Source organism: Macadamia integrifolia, chromosome 1 (assembly GCF_013358625.1).
Source record: "Macadamia integrifolia cultivar HAES 741 chromosome 1, SCU_Mint_v3, whole genome shotgun sequence".
Classification (NCBI taxonomy): Eukaryota; Viridiplantae; Streptophyta; class Magnoliopsida; order Proteales; family Proteaceae; genus Macadamia; species Macadamia integrifolia.
Window position 1 is genome coordinate 27,870,066 of NC_056557.1, and position 22,381 is coordinate 27,892,446.

The window sequence follows — 22,381 nt, forward strand, 5'->3', positions numbered from 1 at the left end:
GAAGATCACCGGTTATAATCGATTATTACTCAAACATCCCCAGATAAGAGGTAGACTGAGTTTTGCACTTAGTTAGACGTTTGACATTTGCCGAAGATGGTAAAGATAAGGAAAACACAAAGGGGGTGGGTTGAAGTGGGAAAGATCTATAATATATATCAGGATCTTGTTTTGAAAGGGTGAAAAAGTCAAACCACACTATAGAAGAATAATATGGGTATTATAAAAATATTGGACAAACTTAACAATATAAACTTCTTAACGGAGTTGGTCTGCTAGTAAAATCTAACAAATTATAGGGGAGGGGGATGTAATTTTTGAAAGCACAGGGGATGATTTGTAATAAGAGCATAGTACATGAGTTGAGAATGTAATTTTCTAAAAAAAATTATTTTTGTTGATTCAACTAGGTAAGAGATATCACTCCCTCAAAACAAAGATTTTATGTTTGTTTATTCAAGAAACAAAGACTTTGACCTCTTCGAAACAGATGTGGATTTTCTACGAAAGACTTTTTTTTGATCACTTAGAAACAGAGAAGTCTCGAGCCTAATGTGAAAACATCAATCAAATCCATGAATGAAATTCTTTGTTGCAGGAGACTGGGTCTGAACATTCTTAGCGCGGGCATTAAACCCCCCTGGAAGTTTATTGGTGCAAACCGCTTACGGGGTGGGTCAAGCTAAACTTTGATGGAAGCTCTCTTGGGAACCCTCGTAATGCATGTGTAGGTGCAATCATGAGAGATCATAATGGCAGGTGTCTTTGGTCTTGCAGCATATATTTGGGGATTAAAGAAATTATAAAGCAGAATTAGAAGGTCTAATGCATGGTCTCATGAAAGCAAAACAGTTAGCTATTCCATTCCTCTGGGTAGAATCAGATTCAGCGGCTTTGGTTATGTCAATTCATCAGGGAAAAATTCCATGGATGGCTATGCAGGGATGGAACCATCTAAGGCAATTCCTGGGAAGTATTACATGGAAAATCACTCACAACTATAGAGAAGGGAACTCGGTGGCAGACTTCCTAGCTAAGAAAGCTGCAAAATCAAGATGCTCGACAGTCAATGACGTTTTTCCAGGCCATATCTCTGATATGATGGCGAGAGATGAATCTTCTAGACCCTCGTATAGATTTATGTAGTGAGCGGCCCTAGGTCCTACTGATGGCTATGCCGAAGGTGGGGCCTCGTGGCTTGCTCTGTGATTTGTTTGTTGTTTGCTGGTTTTTTTTTTCTTCTTTCTCAATAAATTATCCATTTAAAAAAAAAAAAAAAAGAAGTCTCGAGCCTATTAAGTGAGAAATGTTTTATCGAAAGAGTAAGTCTTTCACTACAATATCTAAAGACATTGAATACCTCCTTTGAAAATAAGTGCATTTTTAGTGATAGTCATTAAGCAATATCCATCCATGCCTGTACGAATGGAAAAACGTGTTAGTCTGATTGACAATCATTAAGATTACACTAGTCTCTCTGTAAAATATTTTATGGCATTTGATAAAAATTAATATAAAATTATATAATAATAAAAAGAATTATTTTATTAAACTACAATAAAAAAATTAGAAAACTGCATCCATTTCAAAATCCATTAAGATGTTATTTACCTACAATAATGATGATATCTTGACCATTTGAACTCTTGGCAGAATGGAGCTGGATTTTATTGTCTTTCGGCTTATTTGGAGATTCAAATTGTCTTCTCATCATACATAGCTTGTGAAAAATGGTAAAATTTTATGTAATGTATTTTTTGAATAATGTCTGACTAAATTTTGTTTAGTCTGGAATTCTTTTGTATGGCTTCGGCTTGTTTCTCTCTTTTTTATTATTAATATACTCTTGCTGATCTTAAGCAAAAAAATGTCTGAGTAAATTTAATCTCCAAGAAATATCTGAAATTATCAAAATCTTTCATCTTAAATTATCGATGAAGAAATATCTTAAGAGATAATGTATTTGTAGCGTGGGAAGGAATTTGTGTAATGTCACCAATTAGTGGTCTGAAAATGATATCGATATGTGGATCCCCCATTTTCATAATAGATAATAAAAAAAAAAAATACATGTGTGGAGTCCATAATTTTTTATTAGGGATGTAAATGTATAGCCAAAAATTAAAATTCAATTCTTATCGGTATTTGATTAAAGGGTATTCGGATATGAATTCGAATTATCCGAAAAATAATTATTCGGGTCAATTAGATAATCAATTGATGATTTTGAGGGTTCTTAAAGTTAGACAGGTTTTAGAGAATGAGGAAAAGAGTGAAGATAATTTAGAAAGATGGATTAAGAACGACTTGTATTCACCAGGAGGGGAAGGGGGAGGGACCTGATTACACAAGTCAGAAAAATGCAAATTCGATATGCATCCGTATTCATTTAGAGGTATCCATATCTGATCAAAGAATATTCAGATCTTATCACATTCAATAAGTATCTGATCAATATTCAATCAGTTTACAATCCTTCCTTTTATGACTTAGTATGGAAAAGAATCTACTCATGGTTTCTCTATCCTCCCATAATTCTCCCATCACCTTTAAACTTTTGGGATCAGCTAAAATTTTCCTCAACTCTCTTTAGAGTTTAGATAATTGAATTGTCTTGATCCAATAGGAAAAAAATAATTAATTAAATTCAGACTTATTGTAATTTTAAAGTAAAGAATAAACATGAAATAGCACTAGACAAGAGAAAAAATTAAGATTGGTTGAACAGAATGCATCATATGAAAATTTTTCTCAATTTATGATAGGTCATAGGTGGAAGAGACTATGGAAGAAAAATCAACAAGAAACTTGTTTTTTCTTGAATTCTTAATCCGTTTTGAAGAATGATCCATTTCGACATATTTTGAACATCCATTACACAGCTTTGCAGTTCGAAGATTGTATTTTTATTCCTATCTCTAGGAAATCAAATTGTGTTGCTGATTCTCAAGCTAGGAAGTCCTTATCCATTGAAAGTAGGGTAAATTGGTCAATTTCCTCTCTGTGGTTAAAAATGGTTTGCATAACTCCCCCGATGTGCAACTCTCCCTCATCCTCTGAATGAAATTCTATGTACCAAAAAATAAAAGGATTAAAAAAGAATGACAGGCAGCTCACAGGTAATAATAATATGACCTATAAATGACATAAGGGGGAAGCGCTAGCGATATTGACGTAACACCCATAAAATATGGACTCTTAATGGTTTATATATTCATTTGTCTATGAAACATCTCTCTCTCTCTCTCTCTCTCATTAGCAAATCAAACACTGAATAACTTGACCTCCGGGAATCAATCGGTATCCAGACCCTCTCGAACACCTCTTTTGGGCAACATAATGATATTAGGAGGGCATGAAAACATATTCTTTTTAGAAAACGATATAATAACTTGAAATTGATATTTTTGATAAAAGTGGCATTATAACAACACAAAATTAGGGCTTATTTGATCATATTATAAAGCATTTTGGCACTCCTTTTGTATTCCGAGAGAGGTTTGACTCTTTTGGGGGCCTTTTCTACTATTTAATTATACCTTTTTTTTTTTTCCTTTTCATTCCTTCTTTTATCTTTCTTTTTACTCTCCGCCCTTTTGGCCAGCTATTTGTAGCCAGGCCAAAAGGATTTCTCCGATGAATTATGGTTTTCGCCGGAGAAAAAAAATGGGATTTCGCTGGCATAAGTCCTGTTTTCGTTGAGTGGAAAAATAGGAAACAACAAAGTCTCCCATTGCTCTAGAGAAGTAAACCCAGTTGCAAACTTCCTAACTAAGGAAGCAGTAAAGTCAGGGAACGATAGTAATGATGTGCAACTCCCCCTTCATATTGCCAATGAGTTGCAATCTGATATAGATGGGTGCTTACGCTTTAGATTTTTGACTATTGTGAGATAGCAGTTGTGACCCTCTGCTAATGGCATTGCCGAAGGTGGAGGCTCACTTCTAGCTTTTGTATTCTATTTTTTCTTTTTCCCATATCTTAATATAATCTGATCTTCTAACGAAAAAAAGTCCTGCTTCCATTGCAAACATGCTTCTTTCTCTGAAATCCTAATATGCATTTTGAATCGAGGTACGAAATTCAGTGTCTACGTGTAAAAAAATAAAAAAAATAAAGTAAAAATACAGTATCTACAACACCAAGTTTAAGCACAACATTGGGTCAAAAGTAGGTAAAGATGTTCAAACATAGAAAGCCCTTAGATAAACATACCAAACAAATCGTGAAAAGGATCATTTGTCACCTTGAATTCTTACACTCCCGCTTTAAGTAAGTGCGCCATCTTGAAGTGAACGTTCAATTGCCATTATGACTTGTTACACTACTATTGAAGTGCGCTCAGAATAAAAATTGTATTTACACTGAATAAAAATCATATTGCACCGACTACTTAATATCATATTGGTTTCCCTTCCTTCCCTTACTCCTTTTTCCATTTTTATAGAGAGATTTAGACCCCAAAAGTTGTTTCATATTTCATATAGTTTGGCCCCTAAACATAATCATGACCATAGTAAAATAAAGACAACCGTAGCCACACTGCTTTGCTTAGCAATCAATACTTCCACTTACCTGAAAATTTCAACCACAGAGCTGTTGATGTATGATGTCTTGTATTCCGTCGCAGTTTAATCCAGGGAGTACTGGTGCAACACCTAGACAAGCAGGACGGCGGTCCCGCTAGCTGGTTAGCGGGCCGTGGGGGTTGTAAGGGGGGCAGGAGGCCCCCCTGCATAGCAGGGGTGTAGGGGGGCACAACCCCTCGCCTGAATTTTTTATTTGAGGGCAATTGTGTACTTTTCGGATTAGGGATTTTTCGCTATATATTTGTAGCGAGAGTTTCTTTCTCTATAATGCAAGCAATACGGAGAGGTGTGAGGAAGAGCGTTGTAACCCTATTCTCCATTGATAGTGAAGCAGGATCTCATCTCACCGGGGACGTAAGCAACCTTGCCGAACCTCGTAAAATCTGTGTGCATTGTTTGTTTTGTTTTTCCATTATCTTCTGCATCGTTTTAGGGTTGCATTTCTACAAATTGGTATCAGAGCTCTAGGCTTCCGTTTTCTAGGGTTTACCATCACGATGGCAGGGAAGGGATCGAATGTCAAGTATGATATCGAGAGATTTAATGGGAAGAACAATTTCACCCTCTGACGTCAAATGATGAAGGATCTTCTGATACAGCAGGGTTTGGCGAAAACGTTGTTGGGGAAGTCGAAGGAACCTGTAAAAATTACTGACAAAGATTGGGAAGAGATGGAGGAAAAGGCGGTAAGTGCTATTCGATTAAATCTTTCTGATGATGCCCTACAATATGTTGTGGGTATCGAATCTGTACCGCAGTTATGGGCGAAATTTGAAAGCGTCTACATGACAAAGTCCTTAACGAACAAGTTGTTCGTGAAGGAGCAATTGTATTCTCTACAGATGGAGGAAGGTACGGATCTATTAGAGCATCTTAACATGTTCAATCAGATCGTAAGTAAACTTGCAAACCTAGAGATTAAGATCAAAGATGAAGACAAGGCGTTACTGTTGTTGTCGTCGCTCCCAGAATCATATGATCACCTAATAATGACTCTCTTTTATGGGAAGGAGACCATTGAGATGGATGAAGTCGCAACTGCCCTCATGTCCAATGATACAAGGAAGAAGGCCAGTAGTACAAAATCTCAAGGAGAAGGTCTTTTCGGAGGTGACAAGGAGCAGGAAAGAGGGAGATCAAATCAGAAGGGATCTGGGAAGAGTCGATCGAAATCAAAAGGGGCAAAGACAAAGGTCTCTTGTTACTATTGCAAGAAGGAAGGTCATCTAAAGAGAGAGTGCTTGAAGAGGAAGGCGGACTTGAAAAAGAAAGGTGTAGATAAGGCATCTGAGGAAGCTAGCATGGCTGACAGTTCAGATGGAGATGATGGAGATGTACTCTCTATATCATCAGGTAAGAATCAACCTTCTGATTCTTGGATTTTAGATTCTGGATGTTCATATCACATGTGTCCACATAAGGATTGGTTTGATATATACCAACCATATAATGGTGGGTCTGTCCTAATGGGGAATGATATTGTATGCAAGACCATTGGGATAGGCACTATCAAAATCAAGATGTTTGATGGGATAGTAAAAATCTTAGCAAATGTGAGACATGTACCAGAATTAAGGAAAAACTTAATATCTTTGGGGGCACTTGACTCAAATGGCTACAAGTACATAGCAGAAGGCGGAGTTCTTAAAGTTATTAAGGGTGTAATGATTGTCATGAAAGGACGGCTAACAGGAAACCTATACAGACTTATAGGGAGCATAGTTATAGATGTAGCATCTGTGACTACAAATGCAGTATTTGATACAGATGATACCTATCTGTGGCATATGCGGTTAGGGCATATGGGAGAAAGAGGATTGATGGAGCTTCATAAAAGGAAAATGTTGAAGGGAGTAAAAACTTGTAAACTGAACTTCTGCAAGTATTGTGTGTTCGGGAAACAGTGCAAAGTTAGTTTCAAAACTGCAAAACATAAGAGTAAAGGGGTGCTTGATTATATACACAGTGATGTATGGGGTCCTTCAACAACAAAATCTAAAGGTGGGGCAGAATACTTCGTGACCTTTGTTGATGATTACTCAAGGAAAGTCTGGATCTACTTCATGAAGCATAAAAGTGAGGTGTTCACTAAATTTTGAGAAATGGAAGGCTGAGGTAGAAAGGAAGACAGTAAAGAAAATTAAATACTTGAGAACAGATAATGGAGGAAAGTACACATACAAGTCGTTTCTAGAATTATGCAAAGCTGAAGGGATCACACGTCACTTCACGGTTTCAAAGACACCACAGTAAAATGGTATAGTTGAAAGGATGAACATAACACTTCTAGAAAGAGCTCGAAGTATGAGGCTGAATGCAAGGTTGAGCAAGAGATTTTGGGCAGAAGCAATGAACATGGCATGTTTCCTTATTAATAGGGCTCCATCAAAGGCGATTGATTGTAAAATTCCTGAAGAGGTATGGACAGGAAAACCAATAGATTATTCTATTCTAAAAATATTTGGTTGTCCAGCCTATGTGCATGTTGAGAGTGAGCAGCGTTCCAAGTTAGACTCAAAGTCTAAGCAATGTATCTTTCTTGGTTTTAAGAAATGTGTAAAGGGATTCAAGTTGTGGGATCCAAGTTCATAGAAAATTATGGTTAGCAGAGACGTTGTGTTTGATGAGTCTCATATAGTGAAGTCAAATTACAATTCACAAGCAGTTGATGAAAATAAAGAAGGTTCCACTGTGTAGATGGAGTTAAGTGAGTTAGAAACAACAAGAGAGAATGACTCATCAAGTGACTTACCAGGACAACAGGAAGCAGTAGAAGTTCCTTATACTGTGGCAAAGGGTAAAGGGAAGCGTACTCACAAAGCACCTATGAGATACGGGTTTGAGGACATGGTTGCCTATGCCCTCACTGTAGGTATAGGTCATCCATCTTCCTATCATGATTCTTTGAGTGATGCACAATATGATAAATGGATGATAGCTATGATGGAGGAAATGGAATCTCTACAAAAGAACAAGACTTAGGAGATTGTGGAAAAACCCAAGCGAAGAAAAATAATTAGGTATAAATGGGTCTTTCGTAAGAAAGAGACAACATCTGAGAAGGAGCATGAAAGTATAAGGCCAGACTTCTAGCCAAGGGCTATGCACAGAAGGAGGGGATAGACTACAATGAAATATTTTCTCCGGTGGTGAAACACACTTCGATCAGAGTACTACTTGCTTTGGTGGCCATGTATGATTTAGAGCTTGAACAACTTGATGTGAAAACTGTATTTCTTCATGGTGACTTAGAGGAACAGATTTACATGGAGCAGCCTGAAGGTTTCAAGGTGCAGGAAAAGGAAGACCATGTTTGTCTACTTAAGAGGTCACTTTATGGCCTTAAGCAATCTCCTAGGCAGTGGTACAAGCACTTTGATTCCCACATGATGAAGATTGGCTACACAAGAAGTGAGTATGATAGTTGTGTTTATTATAAAGTGTTAAGTGATAATTCCATTATTTTGTTGATGCTTTATGTTGATGACATGCTCATTGCTGTAAAGAACAAACATGATATAGTCTCTTTGAAGTTTTTATTGAGTGCTGAATTTGAGATGAAGGATCTTAGTGCCGCTAAGAAGATCCTTGGCATGGAAATCCTTAGAGATAGAAATGCAAGTAAACTTTGGGTAACTCAGAAGAGGAATATTGAAAAGGTGCTAGAACGTTTCAATATGGAAAAGGCCAAGCCGGTTAGCACTCTGTTAGCTGGCCACTTCAAGTTATCTGAAAGGGAATGCCCTACAACACATGAGGAGGTGGAGCAGATGTCTCAAGTCCCTTATGCTAGGGCAGCTGGGAGTCTCATGTATGCTATGGTTTGTAATAGGCCGGATTTGTCTCATGCAGTCAGTGTTGTTAGCAGATACATGAGTAATCCAGGGAAGGAGCATTGGAATGCAATTAAGTGGATATTTAGATATTTGAGCAAGACTAAAGATATAAGTGTTATGTTCAGTGGCAAGGGAAGTTCTACAGAATTGACAGGTTATGTTGATTCTGATTATGCTGGTGATTTAGACAAGAGGAGGTCTACTACAGGGTATGTGTTTACATTGACTGGTGGACCTATATCATGGAGGGCGATGCTTCAGTCTACAATTGTATTGTCCACTACAGAGGCAGAGTACATGGCAGTAGTTGAGGCTGCCAAGGAAGAAGTCTGGTTGGCTGGACTAGTTCGTGAGTTGGGGTTGGAGCAAGGAGGTACAATGTTATATTATGACAGTCAGAGTACCATACATCTTGCAAAGAATCAGGTGTTTCATGCAAGGACAAAGCATAATGATGTGAGATTTCACAAGATCAGGGAGCTTGTGTCAGAAGGCAGTATTCACTTGAGAAAAATTCATACAAATCTCAATCCTGCAGATATGTTTACAAAGCCAGTTGCTACAGAGAAGTTCGAGTCCTGTTTGGACTTGATTAATATTACTCATTGTTGAAGATGAGGGACGCACCAAACCGGTGCGGGTTTGTACCTCTAATGAGGCACAATGATGAAGATATCTACAAGTTATCTTTACAGGTGGCACGACAGAATTCAAGCCAAGGTGGAGATTGTTGGTGTATGATGTCTTGTATTCCGTCGCAGTTTAATCCAGGAGTTTAATCCAGGGAGTACTGGTGCAATACCTAGACAGGCAGGACGGCAGTTCCGCTAGCCGGTTAGCGGGCCGTGGGGGTTGCAAGGGGGCAGGAGGCCCCCCTGCATAGCAGGGGTGTAGTGGGGCACAGCCCCCTGCTCGAATTTTTTATTTGAGGGCAATTGTGTACTTTTCGGATTAGGGTTTTTTCGCTATATATTTGTAGCGAGAGTTTCTTTCTCTGTAATGCAAGCAATACGGAGAGGTGTGAGGAAGAGCGCTGTAACCCTATTCTCTATTGATAGTGAAGTAGGATCTCATCTCACAGGGGATGTAGGCAACCTTGCCGAACCTCGTAAAATCTGTGTGCATTGTTTGTTTTGTTTTTCCATTATCTTTTGCATCGTTTTAGGGTTGCGTTTCTACAAGAGCCCTCTTTCTAATGGATTGAGTTAGGAATCGTAATTGGTGGCACCGGGTCAACTTTGGTCATTGGTGTGTCAAATTTGCCATGAATGTAGCACGACCACTTTTTGTAGGTTTTATTTATTTATTTATTATTATCTAGTTTAAGAGTGTCAGCCAATATGATATTATGTAGTCGGTGAAATATGATTTTTATTCTGTAAGAATATGGTGTCAGTATGATTTTGATACAATATTTTAGTCTTATTTTTGCCTTTTATGTATATATAGTTGATAATTCGGTACAATATTTGATGCAATTTTTATATTCAGTACAATTTCAATATTCAATATGGTTTCGGTATATATTGAATGGTTTTGCCTTAAATACTGAAACTATATTATGCAGGGAAAAATTATATTTTTTTCATACCATAATCGTATTGAATCTCCTTTGATAAGGTTTTGATCTAGAAATTTGATAAAATATTAGTATTCGATACCGGTATCAAATTGTTACCCTTAGGACGCTAGTTGTTGAAGTATTTCTATCAACATAAATATTGTGCATATAAAATGAAAGACCAATTTTAACTATGCACACAGAGAATGGGAACCCATTCACCATGGGGGCTTCAGATGCATGCAGGCTGTCGAGAGAATATTTTGGGGACATATTAAAACCCAATAGGGGTTTATGAACCCTAGAATAATAGGTGAACCTTATGTCCTCTACAGGAGAAAGGAAAAGTTTCTCCTAAAATGAAACAAAAGAATACTAGATTCTTGGTTAAGTTATAAAAAAGACTAAGGGACACAATGGTATACGTACCTGTATGAACCCAACTGTCAATGTACATATGAATCTGTACATGCACCAGTACGCATTAGTACATGTACCTTCCCATGCATAGAGTCTTGTTTGTATACGTTTGGGTACCTGTAAATGTATACCCATTAGTATACAAAGGCATACCCACTATAAATAGAGAACACTTGGTCTGTTTATGGGTTACACCAATCATACTTGAAATGCACCATAATTGATTTTGAGTATTTCAAAAAAACCGATTGGAATCTGAGTATTACCTTCAAAAAACACCTGTTGGAATCGATTATTGGAATGCACCTTAATTGATTTGAGAGTTGCTTTATCTTGGAGGTGAGGACAAACGGTCAACCTGGTTGCATATAAATAAATAAATAAATAATGTGACAAAAAAAAAAAGATTGAAATAAATAATGGAGAGGATTCTCTATATTGATACATATGGATTCAAGTCTCCTTTGGGAACCCAATATCTCATGAATTTCCTATCTTTAGGAACCCAATATCCTATATTGTGTGTATCTCCTACCCTTAGAATGGATCCTCCTTATCCTTGGAAAGAATCTTTTGTAATCCAACCTTCTATAAGTGTCACCCTTGTAATATATACATGTTCTCTGTAATTAAAGAAATACTGAAAATCAATAGTGTTAGACTTTACACTCTAAGAAACACAAGGTACCTCGAAAGCTGATCCTCTCCTATGTCATTGGTATTCTAGTGAGCACATTAAATAGAAGAGATATAATAGGGGGATCCAAGAGATATAATAGGGGGAGAAAGAGATAATTGCTACCAATAACAAAAAATAATAATAATAAGAGATTAAATAGGATAAAAAATAAGGATAACAAGGGTTTGGTTTTACAGATGAAGCCATGACGTCTCGGCCTAATTAGGAGGTAGCCTACCTCTACTCAAAAACTGAGTATTTGTTTTTTTTTTTTTTTTTTTCTTCATTCTCTCCTTATAAATAGATTTTACAACAACTTCTCTAACATCCCACAACTAAGAAGTTACAATAACGAATAATAACTACTAATCCCCTACACCACTACATTAATAACAGATAATTACTAAACAACATATGCATAGTCCCTATTTTTCAATAAAACTAATCCCGTCCAAAAGTCTTGCACGTAACATCTGGGCACATCCAATAGCTGCGAGGATCCACACACACATCCCGATACACGGGCACGCACCTTCACCACCCAAAAAAGAACAAAAAAGGATTAAAAAGCATTACTCAAAGAAAGTGAGAGAATGAGAGTGAGTGGGAGATAGAATGAATGATGGAGTAGTGAAGGAAGGAGGGTTGAGAGTTCCTACGGTAATCGATTACAAGGCGGCTAATGGAAATCTTCTCACCCACCACCCACCATACAAGAATCTTAAGTGAGGTTCACATTGAAGGATGTATGTAAGTGGGTTGGTTACAAACAAATTAACGCTTTTATTAGTATTAAAGACGCACAAATCCGTCCCTAATACGCAAAACTTATAACGTTTATAATTGATTTAATCGATTCGACTATTCAATGTAACTGAATAATCATCTGTTTATTAGTTTCGAGTCAATGATTTGAACTGAATTGAATTGATTTGATTTGATTTTTATAATCGATTTGGAATAGGCACCCTCAGTTTGAGCTTTGAATCGATTTGATTTGGATAATCGTTTTTTTTTTTCGAACTGACACTCAGTTTGAATTTGAACTCTCTCTCTCTCTCTCTCTCTCTTAAGAAAATAGTGAACTTCATGGGGTGTAAGAAAATAAGACCAACTGAACGTTTAGAGGCTTCAGAGACATTTCTTAGCTATGTTTATATAATGGGGGCTTCATGTATCTTCTTCTCCCTCACCGTGTAAGAGTTTAGTACAGTGCCTTATCTTTCTTATCCAATAATGTCTACTCTGAATAATCAATATCGATTTTATTTTATCACTTTAATTGTTCTATCTATTTGTCGTGCATCTTTTCCGGCTTCATCCCGTAGACCCAGCAGTGGATTTCGACATTATCCCATCAAACCCAGCACCAAACACCATTTTAGTTTTGGGAAAAAACAACCCAATTATGTTTATGTGAGTTTTGCCAAAAATAGTTGTTCGCAAGGGCAAGGGCAATGCCAAGCCGCATATGGTGGTGGTGGTGTTGCCGGTGGTGGCAGTGGTGTTGGCAGTGGCAAGGGCGGTGACAGTGGCGGTGGCGGTAATGCTCCTCGTTTTGGGTCCCCCAACGGCTAGGCTCTCTCTCTCTCTCTCTCTTCCTTACCATCTGCTGTCTAGCATTGTTGGTTAGAAACTACCGTTCTTGCTTTTATTTGTTGTTATATATTTTTTTCTCATTAATTTTTTACTAAATCATCCATAAGATGTAACTAAGGTGTGGAATAACTTCACGATTTTTGCCCTGAAAATTACTATTTTTCGCTTGAACTCTGATTTACCATTTGTCCACTAGACCATAATTTGACCTTTTCTTTTAATTTTCTAATTTTAATCTCAACCTTAATATTGACTTATCTAATTAAAAATAAGATATATATATATATATATAAACTTATTATCCACATGTACAATTAACTAACAAGTGGATACGACCTAACTTATTAATTATTGTTAGGACTTTCCTTTTGCAATTTGGATAGCCTTGAGCATAACGTACGTGAGATAAAATAGGAAAAGTGAAAGAAAGAGTTGGAGATCAATGTGTGTGTGAGAGAGAGAGAGAGAGAGAGAGAGAGAGAGAGAGAGAGAGAGAGAGAGAGAGAGAGAGAGAGAGAGAGAGAGAGAGAGAGAGAGAGAGAGAGAGAGAGAAAGTTGTAGATGAAATAGGAAAGATAAAGATTGACTTGAAAATGAATTAGGGAGGGAAAAAAAAATCCAATAACGTGCCTCTATTACATCTCACCCTCTATTTAAGGAAAATCAAAAAAGAAATAAAAAAAAATAGAAAAAAGGGTATTGTGGAGAAGAAAGAGGAGAAGAACGAAGAAAAACAAAAAGGAAATGGAAAAAAAAAAAATCAAGGCTTCGAACGATTTTTAAGGTAAGAGTTTTTAGTATGATTTAATTACTTTTTATGTTCTACTGGGAGGATAGATCATGATTTAAATGTATGATATTTTGAATTATGAGTTTGATGAGAAAGAAAATAAGATTTTGACATATTAAGAGTATTTTCTGGGTTGGACACAATAGTAGTCTGAGATTGTTCATATTATTAAACATAGTTAGGTATTATTTAATGATCTGAAATAATTATTGGGAGTATGTACATGTGTATACGTGACCTCCTAAAATTTTCATTAAATTTTGAATTGATTCGATACTGAAAAATTCATGTACTCAGATAGGTTAAGTTCAGGAGCTTTTTCTGTACCTGAGAATGAAGGTAGTGATGGAGGAATATAGGCTTAGAGTTTTTCATTAATTTTTTTACCATAACAACTTTTATGCGTCTTATAAATTCTTGAAAAAATTGAAAGTATTTGAGTAAAGGAAAGTGAGTTAATGAAAATTTCAAATTTATTGAACAAAATTTGTTACATTATGAAGACCGCTTTTGAAGGGGATTGATACCTGACCTAATGATTTTTTTTTTATGTTATTTTTTTGTGAAAGTTATATATATGAGTTAGGTTTCATGAGGATTTAATTTCAACTTATTTATAATTTCAAAGGTATTTATTTCTAGTTTTCTATGTTAGTAGGCAGAATAGGTTAAGGCAGAATTTTGGGAACGACATCATGGTGAGTGGAGCCTTTACCCTTATTTGCTTATATTTATAGTAATATGCAAAAGATAATTTTATGAATGGTAGAACTATTCTAAACCTTGGATTTCATGGTGTTTTTTCATTAAAATTTTGATTTACAAACCTAATGTTATGTACATGAGAAAATGACGAATATATTGAATTTTGTTCCATGATTTGCATTATATATACATATTAGAATTTTCTAAATGCAGCATTAATTACATTGTGTTAAGTTGCGATTATGATTGCATGAAATTTTAGCAAAAAAATATGATTGCATGAAATAATGTACTACTATTTGCATTACATGATTCTTATACCACATGAGTTTTTTTCTATGCATATTTTTAAAAACATTAGCTTACATAAATTTACTGTTTTGATGTATGAGATGCGTTGTTTGTGTAAGATTTCCTATTAGGTGGGCTAGCATAATCAAAGATTTGTTTCCAAAACCGGTTTAGTGGTGTTGACTAAAGATGGAGTAAGCAGAAAGAATCCAATATTATTGGTAAGTGATCTCTATGGAGATATTGGATTCTATTAGCACACCTTAGTGGTATGAAATATTTATTACTATGTGTGGACCTAAGGTATTGTTTCCTTAATGGGGAGGAAACCCTAATTTTATTGCAGGGTTGGTCCCTACCCTCACCCCTATATATAGTTATCACTGACCCATTAAGTGAGGCTAATGACCTAAAACAAAAGGGAAAGAGGGTAGACCAGACCAACATTGATCGTGTTGTACGAGGAGCATACAAGAAGACTTTGAGGAGTTCTTATTCTTCAGCCATAGATTCAGGTATGTCTAAAACGTGTTTTGTTTTGTAGTGTTTGTCGTGCATGCTTATCGATTTTCATGAATCGTTCCGTATTTATTTTCTTTCATTTTGTCGTGGTAATGATGCTTTACATTACCGACCTTGATTGAGAAGGGATGTGAGATTTTCTTGATCATTGCTTTATTATTTGTAGTTGATGTTTTGATAACTTTTACAAAAACTGAAACTAATTTTTTGCTCACATAAAGACCGACTATGGTGGAATAAGAGTATTAATCACACTTGAACCCCGAACTTATTTGTATTTATATATATATATATATATATATATTTTCGTTCTTATTGTTATTTGTTTCGTATCAACATTGGCGTTATAAATGTTGATGTGAGGATTGGTTCATTGGACTTTTGCTTAGTGGAACTGTGGATTACTAGATGACATAATCTATCCTCAGCAGGATCTATCAATTATTAATTGACCTTCAGGAGGAATGAATTGGTCTCTGGGAGATTGAACACTAGATAGCTTCTACGAGTTTATGTATGTTGAGTAGAGAATGTGGTAAACGCAGTTTTTTTTTTTTTTTTTTTTTTTTTTTAAACCTAGAAATTTGAGTTGAGTGTTAAAAGAAGAGAGATATGATAGAAAACGCTGGTGCATCTTGTGCCATTTACTTGGAGATCAATTTTCTTGAACTTTACCATTGGGATAGTCCCACATTGGCTGTAGATAACGCCAACTATCATTTATAAGATCCACAAGAGGCCAACCCACTACAAGCTCATTGGTTGTAAGATGTAGACTTTAATATTGACAAAATGACCTAGGTATATACACTTTGTGGCTGTACGAGATCAACATTTGAGTAACAATATTCAATTATTGTAAATTTTCATCTCAATAGATTGAACTGATAAGAGAAAGTGTTAATAGATATATAATTGCTCCACTAACAGAGTGTAAATCTAACTGCTGTTCAGAAATCCCATCACTTTTGCATATTAGATGTTGTCATTGCCCTCACATCAAGGTACTTACAATCTTCATCATACTTAAGGAATCGGTCGGCGAGGCCTCATATGTTTTGAATACGTAGGCAGTTTATGCACTTACGGCCACCGTTAGTGTTTATCTATGAGATGATAATTAACTACTCTATCAAGTAGTAAGCAACATGAGCTTCCTGATCAAGGAACGAGGCAGGAAAAAAACTCTTTAATCTTTTAACCCCTTTTGATCTTTTATTTTCTGGGAATAAAGAAAGAAAGTGGAAAAAAAAATGGTACAAAAAAAAAGAAAAAAAGTATTTTCATGTTGCAGGTTTTTAAAGTCGTATTATTAGTTAAATCGACCAATCTGTATTGGTATCGATCCGATAATCCAACCCAATCAATTGACCTCTAATCATCTGATTTGGCTGATTCAATCCCGATACCTAAAACCATGATTTAGACCATATTCAGTATCGGATTTCGAAACACTCTGGTGGTTATAATTACAACAAATATGCATCTAATGGTCATTGGTAAAGATGATAGAGAAGAAAAATATTTAATTACTTTATTTTTATTTTTTTTTCCAATTCAGTACAAACAGAATGTTTTACAAAGAAAAGCCCCTATAGGATAAGCAATGCTTCCACAGGACTAATGGGCAATAGTGGGTAACCAGCCGACTCTAGCAGTGATGGGTTGAGGGCATTTTCACCACTAGGATACCAACCCCCAATAGAACTTTCCCTTCAACTCATCAGCCAAAAGGACTACTACAAAGAAAAGGAAAATATTCTCTGAGCCGATCATGGGAAGTGTAAACAAGCAACCTTCTTCCATCTCTCTTTTCTTCATATGAAATGATTTCTCTGCTTCCATATAGAAAACCATATATTGGCTCTCATTAATGCACTTCCAATGACACTCACTCAAGAATCCTCTCCTACTAAACCAGTGGATTGACGGTTTCCATCTTTTTCTCTCCATCCAACAGTATTATTTAAGCACTAAATCCCGCTAACATGTATCATTCCCAAGTTGGCATTCGGAGGCATCCGAATTGAAGACAAGCTCTTGCCCCCAAGGCCCTCTGATTAGCGGAGGCCCCCAAATGTGTTTGAAACTTTTAAGCTTCCGAGAAACCAAGAACTGTGTTACCGGAGCTTTAGCATACATCACATTTACAAAATTTAGATCGGGTTTGGTGTTGGGACTGGTGAGCTAATCTCGAATTTCATTGACAGGTCCTACAGATGAAGCGAGAGAAAAAATAAGACAGATTGATAAAACAATCAAAATGAAAAAAAAAAAAAAAAAATTGAGTACTCAGAGTTGCCGTTACAGGCTAAGTATGATAATCCAACAACTTATACAAAGCTCTTCGACAATGAGAAAGAAAGTTATGGAAAATCCATTATATATACGATGGGAAAGGGTTCCCCAAAATGCTGAGTAGATGGATTTGTTTATTTATATATCTTAAGAGAAAAAAATATAGTAAACAAATCTTAATAGGAGTAGGCCTATCCTCTATTCTATGGTCTTGAATCACAGTAAATCTATAGAAAAAACATTTTTTTTTTTTTTAGCTTAAGATCAATAAATAGATTTCATTAAGAAGAATGAGAGAATTACAAAGAATTAACATGGCAAAATAAAGAACTAATACCATACAGGCCACCTCTCACCTTCGGTATTACCATTAGCAACGAGAAGGCTAGAAACAACCAATTCCAACATGCAAAAAGTCTAAACTGGAAATTTTTTGGTGCAAACCTTTTATTGGTTGGATGAAGTTAAATGTGGATGGGTGTTCATTGGGAAACCCAAGGAAGGCTGGAGGAGGGGGTGTTCTAAGAGATCACAATGGGGATATCGTGGTGGCATTCAAGACTTCGCTGGGAATTCAGACTAATTACATAGCTGAATTTCATGGTTTAATGGAGGGAATATTTTTAGCCATGAAGAAGGGTGCTACTGCCCTATGGATAGAAGCTGACTCTATGGCCATTGTGGTAGCAGTTCGGTCAAGGCTGATTCCATGGTTTGGTATGTAGGACTGGAATGTGATAGAAACCTTTTTAAATTCAATCACCTGGAAGATTTCGCATTGCTAAAGAAAGCAAATCCAATTACGGACTATCTTGCAAATGTGGCGGCAAAGAAATCAATGACAGATAATGATACAATTTTTCCTAGACATATTCAGGATGAGCTAGTGATTGAATGCCGAAGCTTTTGTTAATGTGGTTTTAAATCCCTGCTGATGGCAATGCCGAAGGTGGGGATATTTAACTACTTCGTATAATTTTTTCTTCTTTCTCTTCAATAAAGTTTCTGAATTCTTTAAAAATAAAAAAATAAAAAATAAATAAATAAAGAAAGGAGGCCAGAAACGACTCAATAACCTCAAACACATCTAAACCGAGGCTTTCCTATTTCATCCCTAGAAATATCCTCATGAATAAAATGAGGAGGTCCTGGCCAAAGTGTAGTGACCCTAATAGTGGCTGCATGCTTAGTTAAGAGGCTACATAATTATTAGTTAATAGAAAAAAATTAAAAAAATGGAAAAGATGGTATCTCATACAGCAATGCCAAAAGCAACGAAAACTGGAGATAATGTAACTATACTGTTTTCAACAACGCTGGAGCTCTCCATTCCATAGCTCCAAATCCCGTTGTACCCTTCACCGCCTAAGTCGCTGGTGCTTTCTGGTTATCAATTCATGGTTTCATAGTCATGACTTGAAGAAGAGTTATATTGTACAAAGAGAGTATACTGTAAATTAGGAAAAACTTCTTGATCAATAAGACGACTATAGACGAGGGAAACATAGCCATACGTGACAAGGTAAGTGGGGGGTTTTAGAGAGATCTTTGGCTAGACCGAATATTGAGTTCCCTTCTCAAGATGGTAAATCAATATTAGTCAATACACCCACCCCATCAAGTTGAGGAATCAAGGGAGCGAATCTTCAATTTTTCATGTAAAACTGAAACCACTGGATCCATGGTGGAAATGAATTGAACCATCAATTTTCTTTTCGAAACCTTGTCACATACAAAATGGAAGTTAATATGCAAATACTTGGTACGAGCATGAAATACAGGATTAGTGGAAATATACGTCGCCTCAATATTATCATACCAAGCTCCTCAAGAAGAGATTCCAACCAAGATTTCAGTTGATGCATCCGCCAACACTCTATATTCAGACTCCATAGAGGAATGGATAACTGTTTCTGTTTACATCTAAGTAAGCAGAAGACGGTTGCTAGATTTACTACTGATGATAAGGCCCTTGCTGATGCCACAACAAAACTCGGCTACACTCCTTGTTTCACAAGCTTGGTCTTCCACATTCCCCTGTCTTAGGGTGAGTAACAATATTTGTATGCTACGTATATATCCGCAAATTCAGTGTTTTTTTTTTTTTTTTTTTTTTTTTTTTTTTTATTTTTTAAGATAATTTTATTAAAGTCAAAGAGGAAAAATAACATAAAATAAAATAAAATAAAAGGAATTACAAAAAGGACAAACCCTGAAATCATTAGAACAACCTACCAACTCCACCTTCGGCATGGCACCAAGCATGTTGAAATTGATGCCTATTTGTCGGGACAAGTTTACCAAACCCAAGCTCAATATTCAGTTCATCTCCTCCATTGATCAACTCGCCAACATAATGAGCACTGACACTAGGAGGTCGGGAGTTGGACTCTTGTCACATGGGTTTGTGAGTTTGTATTTAGTGTCTCCCCCTCTCCCTGTCATTCCCCCTTCTTCTTTAGTGTGCAAGAGTAAAGTCCCATTGGGGAGTTCATTAGGAAGTATGAAAAAAAAGACTCCTCTACACTGTTTTGGTTTCGGTTTCAGTTTCAGTTTCTAACGGACAAGATGAAGAACGGCTCCCTTGCACCTTCACCTTGACGGGGTGTATTGAATACTAATTAACCGTGTGTATCATCCTTGAGCAGTTCACAAGATATGTACAGGTCTTAATGATAGGATTTGCAATCTTTTGGAACTCATTCCTATTACGTAAGATTGACTTTCCTTTTCTCTTGTAACTTGCTTCCTGTACAAGGTCTAGTAATACATACTCTCCAGTGGTTGAGGATAAGTAGTAGTAATAGACAAACACTAGTTAAGGTTGTTGGAAGGTTAGCCATATGTGCTACAATTCAGCATGTATGGTAGGAAAGGAATGCAATAATATTTAAAAGAAAGGTAAGAACTAAGGACCAGATTGTATCTTGTATTATGGATGATGTGACAAACAGGTGTAAGGCTATTGGGTTCAAAGCTGTTTGCAATAGTAGAAATCAGTTTTTGGTGAACAATTGGAGATTGGGTGTTACATGGACTAGTATATTCCCACGAACTTGTCAATGGGTACCTCCATCAGATAAAATGTGGGCACTCCATTGTGATGGTTCTTTAATACATGATATGGCAGGTTATGGTGGAATTATAAGGATAGTAGTGGACAATGCTAAAAGGGGCTGATTTATATAAAAAATTGAATCTTTTACACATATCAGTTAGATCGGACTCAAAGGTAGCTGTGGATAGCATAAATGGTCAGGTTGAAGGACCATGGGAAATCCAAACTCTTAAAAGCAAGATTCTACATTTGCTAAAGGAATTTGGAAGGAAAGAGATCAGACGTGTGGAGGGAGAGCAATAGTCCAGCTAACTTTATGGCTACATATGATACAACAGATGGTGAAGCTCATATTCGGCCTGAAGATTTTCCTCAAGACTTGCAAAGTCTTGTGGACTTGGAAGCCAACCACACTATTTATTTTAGGAAGTAATGTAATGGAGAAGTGATTGTATAATCTTTTAAATGGCAGTTTGCAGGGCCTGTCCTGCTTGTTAAGGGATTTATCTATCCCTCTTTAGGTCTGTCTAAAGGGGTGGGTGAGGTTGCCTCTTTTTGTAATTCTTTCTCTTATTCAATACATAAAGTTACTTATCAAAAAAAAAAAGACAAACACTAGGGAGCGATATGGCCAAAAACTTTCCTATTCCAAGCCTTTAAGACACAATTCATAAGACCATTAGGAACAAACAAAATTTATTTTCGAAAAAGCGAGATGAAGTACGTACCAGAAAATTATTAATAAACTCAAACAATTATTGGTTTATCAAATACTCTATCAAGTCATGAAAAAGATTCAACAAAAGAGAAACAAACCTACCATCTATTTTACTTTAAGTAATATGTGGAGTAACTCTCGATATAATAGTAAAAGCAAGACATATTGGCAGATCGACTCATCAATTGCCCATTGAAATAGAATCTACACAAGGAAAAGTGCTTAACATTACAAACAGGAACAAACAAAAATCAAGAAAACCATGATACAAATTTACATTAATAACCTCACGGATCAATGCTCCCGCCGTTACCCCAGTCAAACGTTTTGGGAGGTCTAGGAGCCTTCCCTTGACCAAGCTTCCGACGAAACAAAAACTCCTCCGCCACTATTACAAAATTTAAGTCTGGTTTGGAGCTGGCCGGAGTGCTTGGTCTAATGGATGTCGCCGGAGAAGATGCTAGACAGATTGACAAAACAATCAAAGAGATGAAATAAAAACGTTTCAGAGTTGCCATCACTGGCTAAGGATGATAAGCCAACGCACAAAGCTCTTACAGGGTAAGAGAGAAGCCACTTGAAGCGGTCATATATATATATAAATAGCTAAGAAGTGTCTGAAATCTGAAACAGCTCGTTATTTCCATGCTGGAGGTGGCGATGGTTCATTGGTTCTTGTTCAGTGGCGGGATGGTTATACTAACGATAACCAAGAATAAGTAAATAAATAAGTCTTTGTTTCACTTTTATAGAATTTTTTTCCTTGGATTATTATTTACATTATTCTAAAGGTATCAATCGATTTGGTTCTCTTACTCCAAATAAATAAATAAATAAATAAAAATAAAAAGTTTGATTTCCCTTATTCAATTTGATTTCAACTCGGTTTAATTTGATTTGATTTTGATTTTGATTTTGTATTCTGTTTCTTATTCGGCTTTATATTTAGTTTAAGTCTTATTTGAGGTATTTGGGTCAATTTTTATATCTTCAACATCAGAAAAATCCTTATTTATTAGTGTCATAATCTATTAAACTTTTTTCAAATATTAAAAAGAAATGAAATTTATCATGTACATTGATTGAAATCATAAAAAATAATAAAATTTTATTCGGTTCATGGTTTCAATCATGAAAGTGGAATCAACCAAAAAAAGATTTCAGCTTTTAAAACAAAACTAAATTGATTTATTTTGATTCAATTTAATTCGATATTAAATATATCGATTTCATAATCAATTCTAAATTGACAACGTTTCATTATCCTTCTTTTTTCTTTCCTCTTTTTTTCTTTTTCTTTTTATTTTTTTTTTTT

At 36.0% G+C, this 22,381-nt stretch overlaps 1 protein-coding gene across 2 annotated transcripts in view; it reads right to left on the reverse strand.

The window, feature by feature from the left end:
- The window catches only part of LOC122082603 (threonylcarbamoyladenosine tRNA methylthiotransferase), a 142,828-nt gene that overhangs the window by 19,081 nt on the left and 101,366 nt on the right, over positions 1-22,381 (reverse strand). The gene's annotated exons all lie outside the window — the stretch shown is intronic.